The 26,530-nt window shown below is 39.8% G+C and overlaps 1 long non-coding RNA gene across 1 annotated transcript; it reads left to right on the top strand.

Annotated features, from left to right (window-relative positions):
• The first annotated feature begins 7,914 nt into the window (after window positions 1–7,914).
• On the top strand, window positions 7,915–10,282 carry LOC138906612 (uncharacterized). The gene is made up of 2 exons (XR_011414102.1): window positions 7,915–8,333; window positions 10,024–10,282. It is a non-coding gene; the product is annotated as an uncharacterized lncRNA (long non-coding RNA).
• The last annotated feature ends 16,248 nt before the right edge of the window (window positions 10,283–26,530 follow it).

Here is a 26,530-nt window from a genome sequence, read left to right as displayed (position 1 = left end):
GAACCTCGAGACGTCTTGGTCTCTTTAGTTTCCTTTTTCCTCACCCCGAACACGTTCTAATATCTTGGCAATTTCTACCACTAGTGAAAATGAAGTATCAGCCTGTAGCTCCTGAGTCATACAAAATTTTACAATCATAATTACGTCCTTTAATGAGTTTGTGGACTCGCTCTCTGGCTGTACGAAGTAAAGTAGGAATATGACGGGCTAATCTATTGAACCTGATGGCATATTATGACACTATCATGGTGACCTGACGCAATCGTTCAAACCCTATGTGCCATGCATTACGGAGAGTCCGGGAAACAAACTCTTTCAAAAGCATTTCTGAGAACCGAGCCAAGTAGGCGGTGTTGTATTGTCTGGTCTGCCCTCTTCATAGGCTTGCCACAGACACCTGTGGAGAATTATCTCTCCCAAGGCCAATTTCTTCTTTTGTTATGCTGACTCAACACTGTTGAGATGACCCATTTCTTAACATACTCTTCGATTCTTCTTTGGGGTAAACTTTACCCCTATTTATATATAATGATCACAAAAGTAGAGCTTCATACAGACAATTCTTAGTCCAGAATCTTGTCAACCACTGTACTTCCTCCGAACACCCCAAAATCCGCAACCGTGACGTCCACGCTAAGTAGACCTTCTGTAAATTTAATGTTGTTTCTCTAACTCCTTTGGTACTGAAGTATAAGATTATTACGGAGGCTGACATACCGCAAGTCCTAACCTTATACTCTAGAAAATCTCAGGCCTTAAACACATATGAATTTTGGGAGAACCTTTCAGTACCACATATATACATTTCAGGCCAAAACTGATATAACACATGACTCGCAATCCATTCATTGATAGTGGACTCCCCCACTCGGCGCGAAGTCATAGTTCACCACGTCTGATGGTCCACAATATTAACCTTCACAACTCGTATAAATCAACCAGATGCCAAGGTACGTTGCACCCCCCACATTATTCACTGGGGGATCTCTTTATACATCCGCATCTTCAGTCGGAATCACACGTTGAGGCAATGTTTGAGCATCTCTGGCTCCCTCATAGTTCATCTGCGGCATCACGAACTGTCGATGCACAACTGATACCGAGTGCGCAATGTCATACACGAGTACATACAAAGGAATATGAGATATAGGTTTCAAGCAAAATCAATGCCGCACGATAAGGAATGAAAGAGGTGATATTGTTCCTAAACTTCATAGCCTCTGAGAGATAAGTACAGACGTCTTTGTACCGATCCTTCAGATTCTAATAAGCTTGCTCGTGACTCGTGAGACCTATATAACCTAGTGTCCTGATACCAACTGTCACGACCCGAAATTTCCCACCGACGGGACCGTGATGGCGCCTAACATTTCACTTGCTAGGTAAGCCAATGTTAGAGAATCATTAAATCAATTCCTTATTTCCATTCAGTAATTAACAATAATTAACTAAGATAAAATATAATAAGTGCAGAATATCATAAAACTGTATTAATTACTACCACCCGGATCCGGAGTCACAATTCACGAGCATTTTAGAATTTACGACAAGTAATAGTCTGAAAGAAATACAACTGTCTGAATGAAAGAAACAGTAGAACAGAAAAGATAGACGGGGACTTCAAGGTCTGTGAACGCCAATAAATCTACCTTGAGTCTCCGGACAGTGGACCAATAGCAAAAATCTTGATCAACCCGAGTCGGTATCAAAATCTACACAGAAAGTGCAGAGTGCAGTATCAGTACAACCGACCCCATGTACTGGTAAGTGTCGAGGCTAAAGCAAGGCACCTACAAATCAACATGTACAATTTAACAGTGTATATACAAATAACATAAATGAAGAACAAAACAGGAAATGTCGGGAGGGGAACATACTGAGGGGAATGCAAGATAAAGAACTACAACAGAATGATTACCGGAGCAATCAATATACCGGGAATCAACAGGAATAGTGAATACAGTAAGGAAAAATGCACGGCATCACCCATCGTATTTTTATTCTCAATCTCACCATAAAATAAATAGAAACGGCACGGCATCACCCTTCGTGCATTAACTCTCATATCATGGCATGACATCACCCTTCGTGAATTAACACTCATAATATGGCACGGCATTACCCTTCGTGCATTAAAATTCACAATATGGCACGGCATCATCCTTCGTGCATTAACACTCACAATATGGCACGGCATCACCCTTCATGCATTAACACTCATAATATGGCACGGCATCACCCTTCGTGCATTAACACTCACAATATGGCACGGCATCACCCTTCATGCATTAACACTCTCCCTTACCATAATGCAATGCATAAATAACTACAGAAAGATTGAATAACAAGTACAAACCTTACTTCAAAAAGTCAAAATATTGACCTCGGGCCCGCTTGGTCAAAACCCGAGGTTCAGACCAAAATCCTTTTACCCATTCACCCCCGAGCCCGAATATGTAATTAGTTTTGGAATCCGACCTCAAATTGAGGTCTAAATCCTCAAATTTTGAAATTCCTAAGTTCTACCCAAAAATTCTAATTTCACCATAAAATTTCTAGATTCTAGGTTGAAATCTTGTTATAAGATATAAAAGATTGAAAGAAAAGAGTTAGGAATCACTTACCTATGATTTGGGGAATATTTGGTCTTTGGAAAATTGCCTCTTGTGTTTTAGGTCTTGATCAGCTGCAGATGTCGCATTTGCAACCTGAGCATCGCAAATGCAAAGCTCGCAAATGCGAAGCCCTTCACACTTCTGCTGCCTTCGCAAATGCGAAGAGAAGTTCGCAAATGCGACCTTGAATCTTCGCAAATGCGAAAACTATTGGCCCAACTTCTCTTCACATTTGCGATGAGAAGCTCGCAAATGCGAACCTCTCAGAGGTCGCAATTGCGATGCCTGATCTCGCAAATGCAAGATCAGAGGCCTGCAATAATATCATATGCCCAACAGTATTTTCCAAGCCAAATCTCACTCCGTAGCCTATCCGAAACTTACCCGATCCCTCGGAGCTCCAAACCAAATATGCACACAAGTCTAAAAACATCATAGAAACTTGCTCGCGTGATCAAATCGCCAAAATAACACCTAGAACTACGAACTTAGTACCAAATAAAACGAAATTCTAAAGAACACTTTAAAATTTCTATTTTCTCAACTAGACATCCGAATCATGTCAAATCAACTCTGTTTCTCACCAAATTTCACAGACATGTCTTAAATATCATAATGAACCAGTACCGGTCTCCGGAACTAAAATACGGACTTGATACTAACAATGCCAAATATCAATCAATTCTTAAAAACAAATAGTTTTCAAACTTTTAATTTTCATCAAAAATTCATAACTCAAGCTAGGGACCTCCGAATTCGATTTCGGGTATACTCCCAGGTCCCATAATTCGATACGGACCTACCGGGACCGTCAAAGCATGGATTCGGGTCCATTGATCAAAAATATTGGCCGAAGTCAACTAAAATCAACTTTTAAGGCATAAATTCTTATTTTCATCAATTTTTAACATAAAGCTTTCCGAAAACCTGCCCAAACTGTGCACTCAAATCGAGGAGAGTAAAAATAAGATTTTTAAGGTTTAAGAGCGCATATTCGAGTTCTAAAATATAAGATGACCTTTTGGGTCATCACAGAGGTAGAGAAGTTATTTCCGAGAGACCCTCGGCTCAAGAGAAAGCATGGCAAAAAAAAAAGGCTAGATAAGGACAATCAATTCAATACAGTATGAGAATGAAGGTAAGGAAAGCAAATAAGTCATGATAAAGAAGTCTAAAAAGGAGCAGTAGCTATCATAGATAAACTAGATAATGAAAATACAAGAAACAATAGATAGTAGCAGAAATCGAAAGGTAAGAAACTATAAAGAAAGATAAGTTGATATAATGATATCGAAAAGTGTTGCATTGCTTCAATATAATAATTTCTTGTTGTAATGCTTAGAAGAAGACAACCTTTAAGCCACGGTAAGTTGCCGATTGAGAGACTTTTCAATATTGAGAATAAGAATAGTAAAAGAGAGAATGAAAAAGGCAAATATATAAATAATAATGTGGGCCCGTATTAGTTATTAAGATATAAATTAGGCAAAAACCAAAATAGCTACCCTACCCATATAAGGAAACAATTCATTAAAAGTTATTCCATTCTCTAATTAACAACGATCCTCACATTAAAGTTATTGTACTTTCGCTCCAAAAAATACTTTTTAAATTTAAATGTTCACATATGTTTTTTTAAAATACATATACAATACATATTTAAAGAAAAACTGGGACCCCCAAAAAGTTGGGGCCCCAAGCAAATTCTTTACTGGCCTTATAGTCAAGCCACCAAGGGCGGAGATAAGGTAGTGGGTGCGGATTCGGGCCAATCCAGTGACTTTTTCCGGAACTCTGTATTTGTATTGAAATATTTACTACATCTATATAAATATATACTGTTGAACCCAGTAACAAAAGGGGTCTGGATTTAACGGTAAGGGTTGTGGGTTCGATTCTCACCGAAAGCAATATTTTATCTCATTGCTTTTTACATTTTTTTAACAAATCACAAACTAAACAACAACATTTACTTCTAATAAACATAAGAACGTTTTTCCTCTGACTTTCCTCTAAACAGAGACTAAACTAACATTTTCTCTCTTTAATAAATAAAATATACAAAACGTTTTCTATCTAATAAACAAAAGAACAGAAGCCTTCCAACTCCAAACGACAAACGTTTACTTCCAATTCCCAAATCAAAAAATCTAGGGTTCTACTCTGCCTCTGTTGATCGTCAATCGCTGCAACCACAATCTGTCGGACTCCCTCCAACTCTCCACTGTGTATGATCTTTCTCCCTTAGAAGTTAGACCCTTCTTCCTTCTTCAATTCTTCTTTTCTGATTTTTTGCTTCATGTTTTTCTCTTATATTTTATATTTGATAATTTGTACAAAATATGATTTTTAATCTTTGATTCTAGGGTTGTCCCACAATTTGACCTCTATTCTCTTTGTCAATTTGTGCTTTTGTACTTTCCGAAAGTTGAAACTTAGAATCCCGACAAGCCGACAAACAAGGTATGTGGTCCACTGGTCCTACTTTCTTGTTTTTAATTTCTTAGTGAGACCAACTTGCATTTACATGGGTACTACTACTACTCATAGATAAAATTATTATTATATTTTATATAATAAATATGGAAAGCAAGATTATTAGTTGTAATAAGAATAGGAATGTGAGGCTTAAAATTTACTGCTACTTAGTCATGAATAGAAAGGTTATTCTACGCATAGGGCTCGAATAGATCAGAGGTATTTTCTGTGGTAAGGTTTGATAGAATAGTGGTTAGCCAATAACAAACAGGGTCTTCCAAGTTGAAATCAAAGTTATCATGGCAAGTGTAGGAGCAATCTCCCTCAAGATCAAGTCCACAAACCAACCACCATATTTTAAACTCACAAGTTTTCTTTGTTTGAAGTAGGGACGAAGACTATATCCAAATCAAAGCTTGGAAGCTTGAATTCTTCAGGTGTCGTGCCCAAATTTTGTCAGCACAAAGGTTGTTTGAGAAGGGTTTTACCTGCTAGACATTCCCCTAGTTGAGAATATCATACCTCCTAGGCATTCTCCCCAGTCAGAAGAGTTTTTAGCATTTCTTAAGTTCAGGGGTCTCTCCTGGAGAATAGGGTTAGTTTTAGTTTCCTTAAGTCATTAATCTTTAGCATTCCTTAAGTTCAGGGGTCCCACCTGGAGAATAGGGTCAGTTTTAGTTTCCTTAAGTCGTTAATCTTTAGCTTTTCTGAAGTTCAGGGATCCCGCCTGGAGAATAGGCTCAGTTTTTAGTTTCTTTAAGTTGTTAATCTTTAGCTTTCCTTGAGTTCAGGGGTCCCACCTGTAGAATAGGGTCAATTCTAGTTTTCTTAAGCTGTTAATCTTTAGTTTTTCTTATGTTCAGGGGTCCCGCCTGGAGAATAAGGTCAGTTTTTAGTTTCCTTAAGTTATTAATCTTTAGCATTCCTTGAGTTCAGGGGTCCCACCTGGAGAATAGGGTCAGTTTTAGTTTCCTTAATGTTAATAATCTTTAGTTTTCATTGAGTTCAGGGGTCCCGCCTGGAGAATAGGGTCAGTTTTTAGTTTTCGTAAGTGGTTAATCTTCAGTTTTTTTTGAGTTCAGGGATCCCGCCTGGAGAATAGGGTCAATTTTCAAGTTTAGTCAAGCTCAGTTTATAGTTTTTCTGAAGCTCAATCTCATAGGAGACGGACATCCTAGCCGATTCTCTAAATTTACTCTCATCTTTCATTAATAGCATAGGTGATTTTACAATTTTGCTAACAACTCACAAATCTCTAGTGCAAACTGGGGCAGAAAATATTGTTCGTTTTTTTGGTTTTGATTGTAGGCACCAACCTGGAGAACGAGGTCAATATTACAGAAATTGGTTTTAAGTTCAAATCAGAGAAGCACCAGGAGCCCGCCTAAAGAACAGGATCAACTTTAAGTTTCTTTCAAGATCAAGCAGGAGGATCCCGCCTGAAGAGCAGGGTCAACTTTCAATTTTCAAGTTTAAGAAGCAGGAGCTCACCTGAAAATGCAGGTTTACAAGCACAAGCCTACTTCAAATTCAAGCTTATTTCAAGTTCAAGTTAGAAGCACCAGGAGCCCGCCTGAAGAACAGGGTCAACTTTTAGTTTGCAAGTTCAACTTAGAGACGCATTAGGAGCCTGCCTGAAGAACAGGGTCAACTTTCAGTTTTCAAGTTCAAGTCAGGGGCAGGAGGATCCCGCCTGAAGAATAGGGTTAACTTCCAGTTTTTTCAATTCAAATCAAAAGTAGCACGAGCCGCCTGAAGAACAAGGTTTGCAAGCTCAAGTCTACTCCAAGTTCAAGTTTATTTTAAGTGCAGCAGTAGGATGCCCGCATGAAGAATATGGTCAACTTTCAGTTTTTTTCAAGTTCAAGTCAGCAGGATGCCCACTTGAAGAATAGGATTGTTTTTCAGTTTCATTTTGAAGATTCAGGTAGAGATTCAAGACAAGAAGTAGATAGGATCTTGTATTTTTAATGTAATGGCAGGGACCGCGGATCAGAACCTCGACGACACTTTACTCGACTCTCCACCTCGGTATCCTTCTTTTTCTTTCCTACTTCTGAACTACACGTGGCCTGATTCCTTTATAGCCAAGGATATGTAGGCAGGTCATATACCAGAGCCCGGTCACAATCTTTTATCCACCTTAGTTTTCATTTGAATAAGTGTCGGATCAGAACTCAATTATGTTGCTTACTTAATTCTTTGCTCAAAAACACTTTGTGTTTTCAAGCAAAGAGGGCAACTGTAAGCACGTAGTTTTTGACCCGCACATTAGGATTATCTTTAGTAGTCTTAGTATTTTAGAATATTTATTTGAGTTTATTTCTATAGGATTTCACTCTATTTAAAACATAAAAATTGAAAACTACAAAAATAGTTTCATCCTTATAATATTTCTCATTTTTATACATATATTTATTTAATGTCCTTAGTTTTCTTTTTGGAAGTGATATTATTTTAATTTCGCTATGATTTTAGCCTACTTTCATTTTTATTTTTAGTATGATATTTGAAAAATACCAAAAACAGTTTTATTTTAATAGTTTACTATACTTACATAAGACTAATTAATATTTTGGTAGTATTTTAATAGTTTAGTCTTATTATTTTATCTTGCTTTGGGACAAAAGAGGCCCAAAATCGGCCAGTCCAATTTCATTAGCCCACTAGACCTGCTGACCCCCCCAACACTCCTTTTAATCCTACCCCTTCATTTCTTTTAATCTAATGGTCCTACCCCTTCATTTCTTTTAATCTAATGGCCTTTGTTATTTTCCCACATCTATTTAAAATCCTAATTAGATCCTTTTCTAACCCCGAAGGACCCTAGTCAGCGAGAAAAAAGAGAGCTAAGGGGAGAGAACGGAAGGGCAGCAGCTCTGGATAGAAAGGGTTTGAGATAGCAGACGTTTGAGCTCGACAGTGAGAGAATGAGAGTGAGAAGGGAACGACAATTTCAGTCGGAAAAGGGACAAAAAACGGAAACATAGAAGGGGGAGTTAGACAATAACAGAGAAAAACAAAATCCTTAGCGCCGCAATAGCCATTTTCTCGACAAAGAAGTTCAGTCTCCATCATAGTTAACCTTTGTCTTCCTTATCATTTTGATCCATGCATGAAACCAGAAATACGCTGCCGAGTCCATTCCTAATTTGAGTTTCTGTTGCCGTCGAGATTTTTTCGGTCCTGGTTTCCACTCATATACCGCTATTGTAACTGGAAAGGCTGTCAATCTTTGAGGTCAATTTCTTACTCTAATTTTAAATTTCCTCTCTGTTTCCTCGTTAATAGGCTTCGACGATTATGATTGCCGTGTGATTGTTCTGCTTGTTTCATTGTTTGGTTAAAACTTTCTTAATCTGGTTCATTTATGTTAAAGTTTTCATTGATGCAGTATTTGGGAACAAACATGAGTTAGTTAGTTTTTTATTTACTTAGCTGTGTGAACCATATGATTTGTTTGTGAATTGGTTTTGGCGAGTTGGATTAAAAGTTAAATATGAATTTGCTATCATTTTATTACTAGTAGAAACATTCTGTTTTGGTAAGTATTTTGGACGTCATTGTACCATTGAGAATAGGCATGGCAAAGAACTGGAAAAATTATAATAATTTGAACTTTGGATTATTTTTGTTTGTTCTTTATTTTGCTATACTAATTCATTCGTTCAGAGCATGTTTAGGCCGACCACACTTCGGTAGGCAAATTTAGGACCTTTTCGTGTCATTCGAGGTTCGAGGTTGTTCTTTAGTTTATTATTTTTTTGGGGATGCCTTGAAGAATTTGTAAATATTTTTATTAGTGGAATGCCCCATAGTACATGTATTTGGAGGCCGTGACGAGCACCGTGGAGGAAGTATAGTGTAGGTTAGCTTAGAATTTTAATTTTTCTTTTTTTATTGTTTATTAGGTGGGGACAACCTCGAGCCTCTTTTTGTGTTTATTTTCGCTGTTTGTGTGTTTCTATCTCAATATGAGTATTTCTAAAAGCCAACTTGATCATGTACGCAACCGTGACCTTCACGGGACTTGGAGAATGCCTAATACTTTCCCCCGAGTCAAATGACCCCCCTTATTTGGATTTCTGGTGTGGACCTTATTTTAGAGTCTAAATGTGTTCTAAGAGTAAAATCATTTTTTTTAAAATGGTGACTTGACACACCAAAATCAAATATCAAGTGGCGACCCTAAAAAATTCTTTTGAACACAATTTTTATCACTTTCAATTTGAAAACCCTTTTGAGCTTTACAAAATCATTTTATCTCTTTAAAGAGGGGTTAGTGAGGTAAAAAAAAAAGGGTGTGACAGTGAGTGATATCTATATATATGTAGATCGGATTGCACGCCGCAACAAGCCTTATGACTATATATGTATATGTGAATCGGGTTGCACGATGCAACAAGCCTTATGGATATATATGTATATATGGATCGGGTTGCACACTACAATGAGCCTTATGGCTATATCTATGTAGATCGAGTTGCACGCCGTAACAAGTCTTATGGCTATATATATGTGGATCGGGTTGCACGCCGCAATGGACCTTATGGCTATATGTGAATCGGGATGCACGCCACAACAGATGTTGTACAGTGTTGAGTGACTGAGCGTGGCTAGCGAGAATTGAGACGGGCAGATTGAGTGCTCTGAGTGTGAGTACTTGGGATTTCACTGTGTTGCATCACGTACGATATTCACCTTGGCATGTAGATATAGATATTTCATACTCTTCTTGTCAGTCACAGTTGGCCTATTTTACCTGTGCTGAACTTAGCTGTTGAATCTAGAAGCATGTCCATTTATCTGTATTATTAAACTCTGTGTTTTACTGTATTTTGTGATCTTGTCACTGTTTTAAGACCTCAGATTAGACTTGTTACTTATTGAGTTGGTTGTACTCGCGCTACACCTTGCACTTCGTGTGCAGATCCAGGTGTTCCGGGCACGACAGTTGCTGAATCCTTACAGTTCATCAGTTCGAAGATCATCGATATAGCTGCCTTGTCGTCCGCAGTCCTTGACTCTCCTCCTTTATCTTTTAGTCTTGTTTATACTGTTCTAATTTCCTAGACAGTGTTTCATTGGTTAGACCGTGTTGTTATGTAGATGTTCATGTACTCCGTGACACCCGGATCTTTTGGGAGAATTTTATATTGAGTTACGATGTATATATCCAGTTTTTATGAGACTCTTACTTATTTAAATTTATTTCAGTATATTTGGAATTTAATAAAATGTGGTATGTGTGATATGTCGGCTTGCCTAATACTATGATAGGCGCGATCACAACATGTTAAGGTTTGGGTCGTGACACTACAACTTGGCTTGAATTAATTTTAGATAAACTGTGATTTTTCAGTTCTGATATTTTACCGATGTCCGCTTTTATTACTTGATTATATTTATAGAAATTATCTTGAAATGAACCACGTGTGTGTGAATCTGTTTTATTTAGTATGCTAAAATTATGTCACGTGTATGCGTACACGATTAATAACACTTTATTATTTATTAAGATTGTTTGGCCAAAGTCGCGTGGACGCGTACCTTGATTTATTTTGGAATCATAATTATGTCACGCAAACGTATGCATAATCACGATAGTTTGATTAATATGCACCTAAAGCACACTAGCGACTTGTGAGTTATTTCTTTGCTACATATAGAATTGTTGTGAGGTCATGATTTTATGGACTTGTGGAAGAAGTGTATGATTTTAGATATTTGAATAAATAAGTCATCATATACCAACACCCTATAGCTCAACAATTGAAGCCCAAACTTATTAGGGTCCAAATCTTCCCAACTTTAAAGCAAGTCCGAATACCATATTTCCAGAAACATGATTAAGCATATAACATTTAAGGACTAATTTTACATTATTATTTATAAAATTTTAAAGGCAAATAAATAAAATCAAAATTGATCTTAGCTGCCTTCTTATTCAACCTAACTCAAACAGACATAAAAATGAAGTTGCAAACCATTCACAAAAAATTTATTTTAGAACATGAAATGCAAATAAATAAACACACGGACTCTACGAAATAAGATTAAAAGAATAGAGGAAAGAATAAACATTTAATGCAAAATTTCCAATTAAATGAATCTCCAAGAACATGTACAATAACTTAGACGAACGCCGAACAAGCATAAGCGAAGAAGAACAACAAAGCTAGTGAACAGAGCTCCAACGAAATCCTCGACCTCGACTATTGACTCCACTGTTTGGCGTGTATAAAGGGGTTGTTTTCAAGTATTTTTGCTGGGTTTTGGGTGATAAATTTCTGGATTTTTTGAAAGAAAGAGGAATAAAGAATGAGACGAGTAAAAATTTTCTTAGCACAGAAGAAGAATTATTTTTTTTCAATTCCCTCCACTCTTTCCTCTCCTCTTCTTCTCTTTTTTCTCACATTTTTCTCTTCTATTTATAGACAAATTTTCGGAATTTTTCAGTTTTTTTTTTAAAATCCCCACCTTCCTTTACTTTTATTTTTTAATTTTCACTTTCTTTTACTTTTGATTTTTAAATTTTCACTTTATTTTACTTTTTTTTAATTCCCACCTACCTTTACTTTTTTTTTATTTCCCACTTTCTTTTACTTTTCTTTTTTTATTTATTCCCACATTCCTTTAACTTTTATTTTTAAATTTCCTACTTCCTCTTTTCCACTTTATTTATTCCCACCCAATTTTTTGTTTATAAAATAACAATTCTATTTAATTTTTTCAGTTTTTGTTAAATAAAGATAAAAATAAAAATAATATTATTAATAATAATTGAACTTTTAAATTATTTTTTATTAATTTTTTATCTGACCCTATAAGAAATATGAAACAAACCTAAAACTTTTAGATTAAACACCTAAAAATATTTACATAGTAGAAGGTGAACCCGCATTGGAAAGTGCCTTGCATCTTGCATCTTTGTGTCTTGCATCTTGCATCTTTGCTTGAAATCTTGTAAACCCGCATTGGAAAGTGGGTGTCTGGAATTTGAAACTTGCCCACCCACACTTGGAGGTAGGTGCCTTGAGCTTGGGGCTTGTTGACTTCTTAATTAGAAGCCAAGAAGTTGGATTTGAGATGCTGGTCGTTGTGTGCATTACGTCAAAACTCGAGCCGAATCGTCTTTGTGCTCGAACAATCTTTTTTTTTTTTTTTTTACGATCCGAGTTTGGAACTTGATTCTTGGAAAGATGGGTTGGTGACACATTATCAAAGCTAACTCTGACTATCTTTTGATCGAAAGACCTCTTCTTTTCTGACAATAATTAAAACTACAAGCTTTAATTGTTACAATCTGTGTTTTACGGCAAGGTCCTGCAAATCCATCAAAAACGAACAAAATGAAAAAAAACATTTTCTGCCCCAATTTGGCACTAGAAAATTTTTGCGAGTTATTAGAGAAAACTATAAATTATCTAATTTATTAAAAGGAAGACAAAATCAACGGTATAAAAAATCTATGTGAGGATATACAACCACGGGGTAGTACTATGTGTTACCAAAAGTAAATGAAATTAGAGGAAGGTATCCTATATTACTGAAAGGAAATGTAACCACGGGGTGGCGCCGTGTATTATTGAGAATGAATGTAACAAGGGTTGGTACCCTATATTACTTAAAGAAAATGTAACCCGGGGTTGGCATCCTGTATTACTAAGAAGGAATGTAACCAGGGGTTGGTACCCTGTATTACTGAAAAAAAATGTAAACAGGGGTTGACACCTTGTATTACTGAAAAGGAAGGTAACCAGGGGTTAGTACCCTATATTATTGATATAAGGTGGATCCCCTAGACAAAGAGGTTCTACCTGGGTTAAGCTACGTAAAACAGCCCGAGCGAAGAGTACTTCTACCCAGAAATATGAGCTAGATCCCCTAGGTGAAATGATTCTAACTGGGTTAAGCTACGAAAGTCAGCCTGGGCGAGGAGTACTTCTACCCAGAAATATGAGATGGATCCCCCTAGGCAAAAAGATTCTACCTGGGTTAAGCTACGTAAAATAACCTAGGCGAAGAGTACTTCTAACTGAAAATATGAGTTGGATCCCCCTAGGCGAAAAAGTTCTACCTGGGTTAAGCTACGTAAAATAGCCTGAGCGAAGAGTACTTCTACCCGAAAATATGAGCTGGATCCTCTAGGCGAAAAGGTTCTACCTGGGTTAAGCTACATAAAACAGCCCGAGCAAAGAGTACTTCTACCCGAAAACATGAACTTGATTTCGCTAGGCAAAAAAGGTTCTACCTGGTTACGCTATGTAAAACAACCTGGGCGAAGAGTACTTTTACCCGGAAATATGAGCTGGATCTCCCAAGGAGAAAAGGTTCTACATGGGTTAAGCTACGTTAAACACCCTGAGCGAAGAGTACTTCTACTCGAAAATATGAGTTGGATCCCCCTAGACGAAAAGGTTCTACCTGGCTTAAGCTACAAAAACAGCCTGAGCGAAGAGTACTTCTACCCGAAAATATGAGTTGGATCCTCCTAAGCGAAAAGGTTCCACCTGAGTTAAGCTACATAAAACAGCCTGAGCAAAGAGTACTTCTACCCGAAAATATGAGCTTGATTCCCTTAGGCAAAAAAGGTTCTACCTGGGTTACGCTATGTAAAATAACCTGGGCAAAGAGTACTTTTACTCAGAAATATGAGCTAGATCCCCCTAGGAGAAAAGGTTCTACCTGGGTTAAGCTACGTAAAACAGCCTGAGCGAAGAATACTTCTACTCGAAAATATGAGTTAGATCCCCCTAGGCGAAACGGTTCTACCTGGGTTAAGCTACAAAACCAGCCTGAGCGAAGTGTACTTCTACCTAAAAATATGAGTTGGATCCCCTAGGCGAAAAGGTTCTACTTGAGTTAAGTTGAGAAAATAAGAGGTATGAACAATAGTGATGTATGCTAAAAATAAAAGAAAATGGAAATTTTGAGGAACTTACATCTGGTGATATTCGTCCTTTGAGAATCACTATTCTGCACTGCTTTGTTCCTGCTTCAAACAAATAAAAAGTGTGAGTTTCCAAGTGGTGGTCGGTTTGTGGCCTTGATGCCCTGAGTACCTTGAATTCACGACCACTACTATCGAAGAACCGATTCTGTCAATGTGGTACCAAGATGCTCGGATACTCTGTATCACTTTCTGGAGACCATGGCTTTACCACGTTGCCCCCGACTATTTAATACTCTGATGTCCATGGTATCGCTAACCCTTGACCCTAAGGCAAGGCAATTCTTCCCTTTAAAATCAAAATTGGTTGTCTTGCAGCCAGAATCCGTTTGTGTTCATAGTGCTATCAACTTTTACCATTAAGCGAGCCTTGCTTAGGTGACCTTTTGAGTTTGTTTGAGACACTTTGTTTGTCTTATCAAAAGAGATCACAGACGGATCTATGCTTTCGTCAATGTCGTATATGCCCCAAATTCTGCTCGGTATTACGGGGAAATTTTAGTTAGTTTTGTAGCCATTTCTTTGCTTCATTTTTATGCAAGATTAGACTGAAAGGGACTCAAAGAAAAACTATGGAAAGAACAAAAGAGCAATTGAAAGTGAAAAAGGAATTGTGTCTAAACGAAAGGTGTCCCTTTCGGGGAGAGGAATATGGAGACTTATCTGGAGGTATGTGTCGACGTCAATGAATCATGAAATGTATCTTGGACTGGATGCCTAATCCATCTGAACTATCTAATTCTCAAAATCCATCGCAAATGCTCATCTTGAAACCGAGTTCTTGGTTTTTCTCATGACAGAGTACCGAAGACCCTCATTCGGCTTGGTTATGCATTGCATTCATATATACATGTACATTGACCCATGACCAGATGGCCTTATATATGCGTTTATTATATGTATATGGCGTATGGGAAAAGGTTACTGTGTTATATACGCAGCACCACCTGATCAACTGGTATACGTTGATGATTTCGCCCACAGATGTCGAGATAATATGATAGGATGTCCTCAGTAGCTTGATGATGTTATGTACGTATATACCTATGCATGATATGACATTTATACGCATATGCATGACATTATAAATGTTTAACGATTCATAGAGCTATTCAGACATACAAGTTGAGTTTTCATGTTTCTTTCATGTCTTTAATATACTGCTTTTCATGCCTTACATACTCGGTACTTTATTTATACTAACATCCCTTTTGCTTGGGGACGCTGCATTTCATGCCCGTAGGTCTCGATAGACAGGTTGGCAGACCTCCTAGTAGGCTATCAGCTCAACAGAAGGTGTTGGAACACTCCACTTGCTTCAGAGTTTCCTATTTGGTCAGTATGCTTTGGAGATTTATTGATTGGTATGGCGGGGCCCTGTCCCAACCTTTATGATGTTTATGTACTCTTAGAGTCTTATAGACAGATGTCATATATATGGATGATTGTATGGCTTTGTCGACCTATGTTTTGAATGTACAAATGATCATTTCGGTCTTATAGGCTCGTATGTCACATGTATAAGTTTGTATATCATGTTGGGTCATCCTATATCGAGTATTCTCTTAAGTTTAATTCTGGTTATCTTAAGACGACCTTTTCGGCTAATTTACCCATCATAGTATGATAATTAGGATACGTTACATTGGTACACGGTTGAGTTAGGCATCGGGTGCCCGTCGTAGCCCTTCAGTTTGTGTTGTGACATCAGATTTGAGGGGTTTTGAATCTAATGAGTGAAAATGGAAAGTGAATCATAGGCCTCACAGCCTAGGGACAAAGCAGATGATTCTGCAAGTTTGGATTTGAAAGACCAAAGACGAAATAATGTTTTGGTTCTAAGGTTTAGATTTTGGTGTTTCAGATTTGATCAATAAAGAAGGAAATATTCAGCGAGATTCATGAATAGGGAAGCAGGAGATATGATTTACTGAGAAATATCATGACCTTGCACGAATTTGTGCGATGTCTATTGATTGATGTTCATGGGAGGTTGAGAGAAAAGTGATTGAAATGGGAAATGGGGCGGCTGGGTCTTAGAAGAAATGATTTAGGGTTTGGGATGAGTTGAGTTGCCTCTGGGGTTAAGTATGAGAGACGAAACAAGAGCCATTGGATCACTTGATCGACGATTCAGATTATTTTGAGAATTAGGCTTTTATAATGACTTTTATGAAGAAAATTTAACGGTCGTTGGATTCTTATGATTTAACGGCAGAGATAAAACGAGACGGTCTTTCAAAATAAAATGGAGAAAATAGGATTAATTGTCACGACCCAAATTTCCTTCGTAAGATGTCGTGACAGCACCTAGTCTTTAAGACTAGGTAAGCTTAACAAATATGAGGAATAACTGAAATAATAATTTAAATAGCAAACATCAATTGCTATATAAATGAAAACTGCTGCTCAACATGTACAAAACCGAAAATCCGGTGAAATATAAGTCACAATCTCTAGATACAGCGTGAAACGCTCCTATACATCACTGTCTATCAAATGTAAAGAAATAAGAAAAGGACGGGATAGACTCTGAGGCCTGCGGACGCAGGCATGTGTACCTTGAAGTCTCCAAGCAGCAGCACAATACTCTAATATCGAGGCTGATAGGATGCACATGGATCTACACAAAATATGTGCAGAAGTGTAGCATGAGTACACCACAACGGTACCCAGTATGTGCCAAGCATAACCTCGGTAGAGTAGTGACGAGGTCAGGTCAAGGCCCTACTAGAGATAATAAGAACAAGACAAATAATATAATGACACTATAAAATAATAGGCAAATGAAACAATAAGGGATTTACGGAACATAATAACCTGGAATCCAAGAAGACAATTACAACATGCAAGGAAAACAAGAATTTTACAATTTAAGAAACAACAACAACAATACATCAAATAGAGGTAAACAATAGGGGCGCTCCCGATGTACCGCCTCGTAGTCCCAAAAGTAAATATCTCACAATGGCACGAAAGAAACCTCGTGCAATAATAACACTCTGCACGGCAGAAATCTCGTGACACAACCAATCAGTTATCTCAATAAAAAAATCACGAAAACAACACCTAACCAATGGAACAATGAAATTACAGCAAGGAATCCTACAGTTAAAAGAATGAATATGAAATCAAAGGAAGCAGGTAATTCAACTAAGCATGTTGCACAAATTGCAAGTAAGAGATAAGACACGTAGACATATGACATTAGGCTAAACATGATGAATACACGTATTAGAGTAACTCAAACAAGGGAATAAAAAGGAACTACTTAGTAAAAACCAAATTTTCAACATTTAGCCCGAGTATGCACTTGTCACCTCGTGTACACGGCCTTCATGTATTGCAATTTACCATAACAGTACCAAATCCTAAGGGGAATTTCCCCCACACAAGGTTAGACAAGTCACTTATCTCAAACCTCGCTCAATAAATCCATAAGAAGGCCTTTCCCTCGATTTTCCAACTCCGACTGGCTCAAATCTAGCCAAAATAATTACATACTTATAGCTATAAGAAACTAATTTAAATAATGAGATTATGACTTTAGCGAAGAAATGAAAAATTGCTCCAAAAAGTCGACCCGGGCCCACGTCTTGGAATCGGGTAAAATTCAAAAAATATGAGCATCCATTCAACCACGAGTTTACCCATACCAAAATTACTCAATTCCGATACAAAATTCTCGATTAAAACCTCAAAATCCGGCTTAAGGATTTTCCACCCTTTTCCTCCAATTTCTCAACACAAATCCTTAATTAAATGAAGAAATTATTGATAGATTAGTGGATATTAATCAAAAACAAGTCAAGAATCCTTACCCAAATGTTTCCTCTGAAAATCCCTCAAAATTTTGCCTCAATCCGAGCTCTCTAGGTCCAAAAATCAAAGTGAGATCAAACCCTCAAAATTATGTCTTTTCTGCCCAGTGAAGTCGCATCTGCGAACCCACAACTGCATCTGCAGAATTTTCATCGCACGTCTGGTTCTCACTTAGCCCAGCAACTTCTGCTTCTGTAGACCAAAATGCGCATCTGCGCTCTCGCTTCCGCGGAAGGGTTCTGCTTTTGCGACCCCAGTCTTGGCTAGCCTTTTCTCTTCTGCGTTTCCTCCATCACCCTGATGAGTCAGGTTTTGTGGGGCTCTGACCGCTTCTGCGGTCTCAGCTGGGCAGTCCAATTTTGCATCTGCAGCTCGATGGCCTCATGTGCGCTGCCGCACTTGCAGCCCAAAGTGCACAGGTGCGATTGCATCAGACACAACACTGCTTCAGCTTTCCCACAAGTCCAATATAATTCTGGATTCAATCCGTATCACACCCGGGGACCCCGAGACCCCGTACGAATATACCAACAAGTCCTAAAAATCATACGAACTTAGTCGAGCCTTCAAATCACATCAAACAACGTTAAAAACATGAATTGCACATCGATTCAAGCCTAATGAACTTTAGAACTTCTAACTTCTATATTCGACACCGAAACCTATCAAATCAAGTTTGATTGACCTCAAAATATACACACAAGTCACAATTGACATTACGGACCTACTCCAACTTCCGGAATCGGAATCTGACCCTGATATCAAAAAGTCCACTCCATGTCAAACTTTTCAAAAATCATCCAACTTTCGCCAATTGAAGCCAAAATGACCTACGGACACGCTCCAAAGACAAAAATACCCTACGGAGCTATTGGGACTGTAGAAACTCCATTCCGGAGTTGTCTTCACACAATTCAAACTACAATGTGTCCCATTTCACTCTGAAACCAAATACCAAACCTCTCGGCAAGTCACATAACCACAAAATGAAATAGAGGAAGCAATAAATAGGGGTTCGGGGCTAATACTCTCAAAATGACCGGTCGAGTCATTAAATCCTCCCCCTCTTAAAACAAACGTTCGTCATCGAATGAGTATAGGGACATACCTGAAGTGGTGAAAAGATAAGAATAACGGATGCGCATATCATGCACGGTCTCCCAAGTCGCCTCCTCGACTAGATGACCCCTACACTTAACCTTCACTGGAGCGATGTTGTTCGACCTTAACTTTCAAACCTGCCTGTCCAATATGACCACCGGATCCTCGACATAAGAAAGATCCTTGTCCAACTCGACTGAGCTGAAGTCTAACACATGAGACGGATCGCCGTAATACTTCCGGAGGATGGAAACATGGAACACTAGGTGAACTGCAGAGAGACTAGGTGGTAGTGCAAGTTTGTAAGCCATATCTCCAACCCTCTCAAGAATCTCAAAAGGCTCGATATAACTAGGGCTCAACTTTCCCTTCCTTCCAAACCTCATAACGCCCTTCATGGGCAAAACCCGCTCCCCAACCATGAATGCAACGTCGCGAGCCATCCGATACGCATAACTCTTCTGTAGGGATTGGGCTGTACGAAGTCGATCATGAATCAATTTAACCTTTTCCAAAGCATCCTGAACCAAATCTGTGCCCAATAGCCTAGCCTCACCTGGCTCAAACCAACCCACCGGAGATCTGCACCACCTACCATACAAAGCCTCATACAATGTCATCTGAATGTTTAACTGATAATTGTTGTTGTAGGCAAACTCCGCAAGTGGCAAGAACTGATCCCAAGTGCCCCCAAAATCTATCACTCACTCACGAAGCATATCCTCCAATATCTGAATAGTGTGCTCGGACTGTCCTTCCATCTCAGGGTGAAATGCTGTACTCAACTCCACTCGAGTACCTAACTCATGCTGTATGGATCTCCAGAACCGTGATGTAAACTGCGTACCTCGGTCAGAGATGATAGATACCGGCACGCCATGGATCTTGACAATCCCGTGAATGTAAACCTGAGCCAGTTGCTCCGAAGAGTAAGTAGTAACCACATTAATGAAATGAGCTAATGGTCAATCTATCCATAATCAGCCAAACTGCATCGAACTTTCTCTGAGCCCGTGGGAGCCCAACAACAAAATCCATGGTGATCCGCTCCCATTTACACTCCGCAATCTCTTGCTTATGAAGCAATCCACCTGGTCGTTGATGCTCATACTTCACATGCTAATAATTTAGGCACCGAGCTACATATTACACTATGTCCTTTTTCATCCGCCTCCACCAATGGTGCTGCCTCAAGTCCTGATATATCTTAACGGCACGTGGATGAATGGAGTACCGCAAATTGTGATCCTTCTAGAGAATCAACTAACGAAAGGCATCTACACTGGGCACACATAGCATGCCCTACATCCGTAATACACCATCCTCTCCAATAGTGAACTCCTTGGCATCGTCGTGCTGAACCATATCCTTGAGGATAAGAAGATGGGGGTAATCATACTGATGCTCTCTGATACGATCATAAAGTGAAGACTAAGAAACCACACAAGCCGAAACTCTGCTCAACTCGGAAACATCCAATCTGACAAATTGGTTGGCCAAGGCTTGAACATCCATGACTAATGGCCTCTCCGCTACCGGTAAAAATGCTAAGCTTCCCAAACCCTCCACCTTGTGTCTCAAGGCATCGACCACCACATTGGAATTCCTGGGATGATAGAGAATGGTGATTTCATAATCCTTAAGTAGCTCCAACCATATCCGCTGCTGTAAGTTAAGATCCTTCTATTTAAACAGATGTTGTAGACTCTGGTGATCGGTGTTGACCTCACAAGGGACACCATACAAATAGTGCCTCCAGATCTTCAAGGCATGAACAATAGCTGCTAACTCAAAGTCATGGACATGATAGTTATTCTCATGCACCTTCAGCTATCTAGATGCGTAAGAAATCACCCTACTGTCCTGCATTAACACCACGTCGAGACCAATGCATGACGCATCACAATACAACATATAAGACCCCGAACCAGTAGGTAAAACCAATACTGGGGCTATCGTCAAAGCAGACTTGAGCTTTTGAATGCTCTTCTCAGACTCCTCGGTCCACCTGAACGGAGCACCCTTCTGGGCCAATATGGTCATAGGTGCTGTAATAGACGAGAAACCCTCTACAAATCGACGGTAATACCACGCCAAGCCAAGAAAAATCTAGATCTGCGTAGCTGAGGATGGTCTAGGCCAACTCTGATCTGCTTCAATCTTCTTCGGATCTACCTTGATCCCCTAACTCGATACTACATGACCCAAAAATGCCACTGAATCTAGCTAGAATTCACACTTCAAAATTTTTGGATATAACTTCTTTTCTCTCAAGGTCTGAAGCACAGTCCTCAGGTGCTGCTCATGATCCTCCCTACTTCGGGAGTACACCAGAATGTCGTCAATAAATACAATGACGAACGAGTGAAGATAGGGCTAAAATACACTGTTCATCAAGTGCATGAATGTTGTTGTGTCATTGGTCAACCCAAAAAATATCACAAGGAACACGTAATGACCATACTGAGTCCTGAAAGCAGTCTTCGGGATATATGGCTCCTGAATCTTTAACTGATGATAGCCTGAATGCAAGTCGATCTTGGAGAAAACTCTATCACCCTGAAGCTGATCAAATAGGTCATCAATACGTGGCAATGGATACCTGTTCTTCACTGTAACCTGGTTCAACTTGCGATAGTTAATACATATCCGCATAAAACCATCCTTCTTCTTTACAAACAAGGCAGGAGCACCTCAAGTTGACACAATGCGCCGAATGAATGCCTTATCAAGAAACTCTTGCAACTGTTTCTTCAACTCTTTCAACTCTGTTGGGGCCATACGATAGGGTGGAATAGAAATGGGCTGAGTGCCCGGTAATAAATCAATACCAAAGTTAATTTCTCTATCTGGCGGCATGGCCGGAAGATCCGCCAAAAATACATCTGGATAATCCCTCACTACCGGAACTGACTCGACGGTAAGAGTATCAATACCAACATCTCTCACATATGTCAGATACGCATCACACCCTTCTCAACCATCCCCTGATTAGCCTTAAGAAATGAAACAACTCTGCTAGGAACATAATCTAAGGTACCTCTCCACTTTAACCGCGGTAGACCTGGCATAGCCAACGTCACCATCTTGGCGTGACAATCAAGAATAGTATGATAGGGAGACAACCAGTCCATACCCAAAATAACATCAAAATCCACCATACTGAGCAACAATAAATCGGCTCTAGTCTCAAAACCACTAAGAATAACCAAACACGACCGATACACACAGTCAACAATAATAGAATCTCCCACGAGTGTAGATATATAGACATGCAAACTCAAATAATCACGGGATATGCCCAAATATGGAGCAAAATAAGATGACACATAGGAATAAGTGGATCCTGGATCAAATAAGACGGATGCATCTCTATGATAGACCGGAACAATACCTGTGATGAAAGAGTCGGATGCAACTGCCTCCATCCTAGCAGAAAGAGCATAGTATTTGGCCTGTACTTCCCCTCTACGGCGACCTCTACCTGCTCGACCTCCACCTCTAGCCGGCTGTACAGGTGGAGTGGTAGCTGGTGCTGCAATCATAACCCGAGGACCCGGTAGAGCACGCGGTGCCTGAGTGGTCTGTGGAGGTGCACCCTTCTTGAGCTTGGGGCAATCCCTCACCATATGACGAATGTCTCTACACTCAAAACAAGCTCACGGAGGATGTGGCTGTTGTGGATGGCTCGGGCCTGATAGGCTGGACTGACCACTGAAAGCACCCTGTACAGGAGGTGCACTAGACAATGGTGGCGTATTATAGGGAGCCTGGGGCCTAGGAGTGGCCAAAGTACCACTGGCGGCTGGAAGTGCTGAATGAATAGGGCGACCCACATAGCCCCTAGTCTGACGAGCTGCAGTTGAGGCACGAGTACCACTATATGTGTCAGACTCTCGAGACCTCTTGGCCTCCCTCCCTGTCACTGTAGGTCTCACTTGTACCATAATCATTAGAGCCCTTTGAGGAGGGATCTTGGCGGCTTCTGCATTTCCTATAGTGACAATCGTTCCCTTTAAGTCATATTCTTCATCCAATGTGATCATGTTAACTCCAGGATTTTGGTGATTTGGCGGCGGAATGCTATTCACATTGTGCGGTGTCAGGGTGCACTGAATGGCTCCGCTCTTGATCAGTGTTTCAATCTAATTTTTCAGCTTAAAACAATCTTTGGTATCATGCCCCAGTACATTGGAGTGGTACACATACCTTTTAGTTGCATCGAAATACTTGGAGGGATACTCATGAACCCTTCCTTCCACTGGATGTATCAATCCTGCTCTTCTTAATCTATCGAATAATTGGGCCAGAGGCTTAGTAATCGGGATATAATTTCTAGGACCCCTCTCTTCAAAATTGGGATGAGGGCATGATATAGAAGCGAGTCTGTTTTGATGAGTAGTGGTTTAGACATGAGCATATGGTCATTGTGGGTTCGGGTTGTTGTTGGCTCAAGGAGGGTTGTATTATGGTTGAGGATGATAATATGGCTGGGTGTTATAGATGGGAGTGTAAGTGGGTTCTGGTGAATGATTGTTTATGGAATAAGAAGTGTTTTGGTGATGTGGGTTGGGTTGATAGTAAGGGATGACTGTTGAGACCTCCTTTTTTTTCTTTTTTCCGCTACCGATTGACCTTGATTGGATGGCCTTGCTGGCCGCTTGCAATTCTATCATGGATAGTACTTTGCTAGATTTTATGCTATTTTATATGAAATCTCCCATCTTGACCAGCTCGGAGAATTTCTGTCCCATCATTCTCATAGTCTTTTCAAAGTATATCCCTTCCTGGGCTCTAATGAAATACTTGGTTGATTCACTGTCGTCCACCGGAGGTTGCGCCCTGGTGGCCTCTGACCTCCACTGACGTACATATTCTTTGAATGACTCAGATGGGTTTTTCTGCAGGTTCACCAGTGCGAACCTATCGGGAATGATCTTTGTGTTGAATCAAAAGCGATTCATGAAGTCCTCTGCCATATTTTGCCAACTTCTCTAGTTTTGCGGATCCTGTCGAGTATATGGGGTGAGTGCTTCTCCCATCGGGCTCATTATAAATAACTTTATTCTCAACTTCTCTTTCCTCTCCACTCCGACTAACTTGTCACAATATGCCTTCAAATGCGTGTGGGGATCACCCGTCCCATCGAAGATATCGAACATTTGAGGCTTATACCCTGCTGGCATATCCACATCCGGATGAATACACAGATCCTCGTAGTCCAAACTTTCACTTTTGGGCAACTTAGAGGTTCTTCATTTGTTTTCTCAAAATTTTCAGCTGCTCAGATACTGACTCCTCTTCCTTACGCCTGGCTTCCCTCTCCATCTCGACATATTGGTCAATCTCATAAAACACCCTGACAGTGACATGCGCTGTAAAGGTAAGTTCAGAAATGGCATATACATGGGGGACATATCGCTCATGAGTGGCGGTATGTGCCGCAGGTATGTGCTGGTTTGGGTGAGTTGTAAAAGTTACTCCTTCACGAGTAGGGGTATGAGTTGCATTGGTGGTGATGGGCGAGTTTTGTGGTGTCTGGATGGGGAGTGTGGATAGGGGATTTGGTGGGTTTGCAAGGGTTACTAGAGGTATGACTTGAGTGATAAGAACTGAAGTTGGTGTGTTGTTGTTTTGGCGCAATGTGGAATGGAAGTGATCAGGAATTGAATCCAAAGAAGGAAAACGAGGTGGTTGGGGAAGCGTTGTCATGGCCAGATGCGCTAGTTCTGTGATATGTTATACTTCCTCCCTTAAAGACTCTATTTCCTAGGCCATCCGGGCCACGTGTTCATCATTCCCGGTATCGTCCTTCTCCTCTGATCGCCCCGAGCTGTCGGCTATAACCAGAGCATGATCAGTCAGGTTTTCTGTAGCTGACATCTTTCCCTTTGATCTTAGATTGTACGGTGGTTCCGCCAGTTTCAGTCGACACAAACCAACTTTCTTTCTTTTGGGGTAATAATAAGTCAAAAGAAAAAACTAAGAAAAAAGAAAAGAAAAAGAAACTGGAGTCAGTTTCTTCATTTATACAAGTAGGAAATCACACAGAGCAATTAATTCACGCATTAAGGCTAGCGCATTTCCTAGAATTCGTGGGGACCTCTCATTGCTGGAGGTAGGCCTAAATTGTAGATGTTTGACAAACATTCAAACTTTACTCATTTAGATCTGAAGCAAGTTTATTTTCATTGATAATTTGGACTGAGATAAGTGGGAACGAAGATTACATCACTATTTCATAGAACTACATGGGCTTGGACAACTTTTCCTTTTGGAAAGTAAAATAAATGTGGGGATAAGTACACAAAGTGGGATAGAAGGGGAAATCAACCAACTCTAGTAACCATCTCCGAAGTCATTTCCCAACTCCTCTTCCTCTTCTGGTTCTTCTTCTAGATCTTCTTTCGAGTCTTATTCAAACTCCTCCTCATCATTGTTGAACTCTGACCCTTCCTCTGGATCCTCTTCTAGTTCTTACTAGACTCTATTGTGATACACTCCATTACCCAGTCATCATCTTCAGCAGGTGGCAACATATGATCGATGGATCCTGGGACCATTTGACGGTGCATTGAAGTAGTCATAAGGTTATATGGTAGGATCTCATGGTAAATTTTTAAAGCAGTCATTACGTCCTCTAGCCAGGATACACCCTCTCTGCTTGGCCGGGCCAGCTCGTCTTCCTCATTGATCTAGACATGATACTCAGGAGTGCACCACGAGTTTTGACCCATTGGCATTGTGACCAGGTTGATCCACACTTCTTAGAGCCTTCTTATCCTAGGGATCCGAATCTGTCCATTGTACTTATTCCGTGCAATGCTGTCCTTGTCCATAGAGGTACATCCTAGATCATCCCGAACTATCCGAGAACCCGCAGGGGTGAATATGGTTGAATGCCCTCAAGTCCGATCAGCTCAATGGAGTATTTTAGAGGAGTCCTTAAGATTGCTCTTCCACCTAACCATGATAGCTTCCAGTTGATCCATTCTCCAATCAGATTGGTTAGTATTTCCCTCCACTCTTCTTGCCTATGTGGGGATACCCAATGTCTATCCTCTCGTTGTGGTTGCAGATCATGTTGCTGACACCCACAAAGTAGTCAATTGTGGCCTCTCGCTGGAAGAAATGTTCAGTAGCTAAGATCTGAAGCAGCAAGTTACAATCCATAAATAAATCATACCCTCGCGCACAAGCGAACAAAGCTCTCAGTATCTCAGCTAGCACCATCGGCACCAAAATAGCTTGAAGGTTGCCACGGAAGGTCGCTAGAACCACGGGTAATAAGTTGATGTTGATCCGACCCATTCTCTACAGAAAGACAAATAGTCCCAACAGTGCCAATGAGAAGGTGATAGGCCTTAGACTCTCCCATGTTGCTTGGTCGCATTGAAACTCTCATAAGTACCACTCATAGTTTTTTCGGTGTTCAAATATGTCAAACAACTGGTCGAGGCTCACCTATCCTTCCTCTATATTTCTCAGACCCTAACTGTTGGCCAGGCTTAAAGCATCCAAAAACTAGTAACCAGGCATAGTAACTGGTAGTATCAGCTTC

This window comes from Nicotiana tomentosiformis, chromosome 1 (assembly GCF_000390325.3).
Source record: "Nicotiana tomentosiformis chromosome 1, ASM39032v3, whole genome shotgun sequence".
In the NCBI taxonomy this organism is placed as follows: Eukaryota; Viridiplantae; Streptophyta; class Magnoliopsida; order Solanales; family Solanaceae; genus Nicotiana; species Nicotiana tomentosiformis.
Note: the sequence above shows the minus strand (reverse complement) of the source record. Positions and strands in the feature narration are given on the sequence as shown.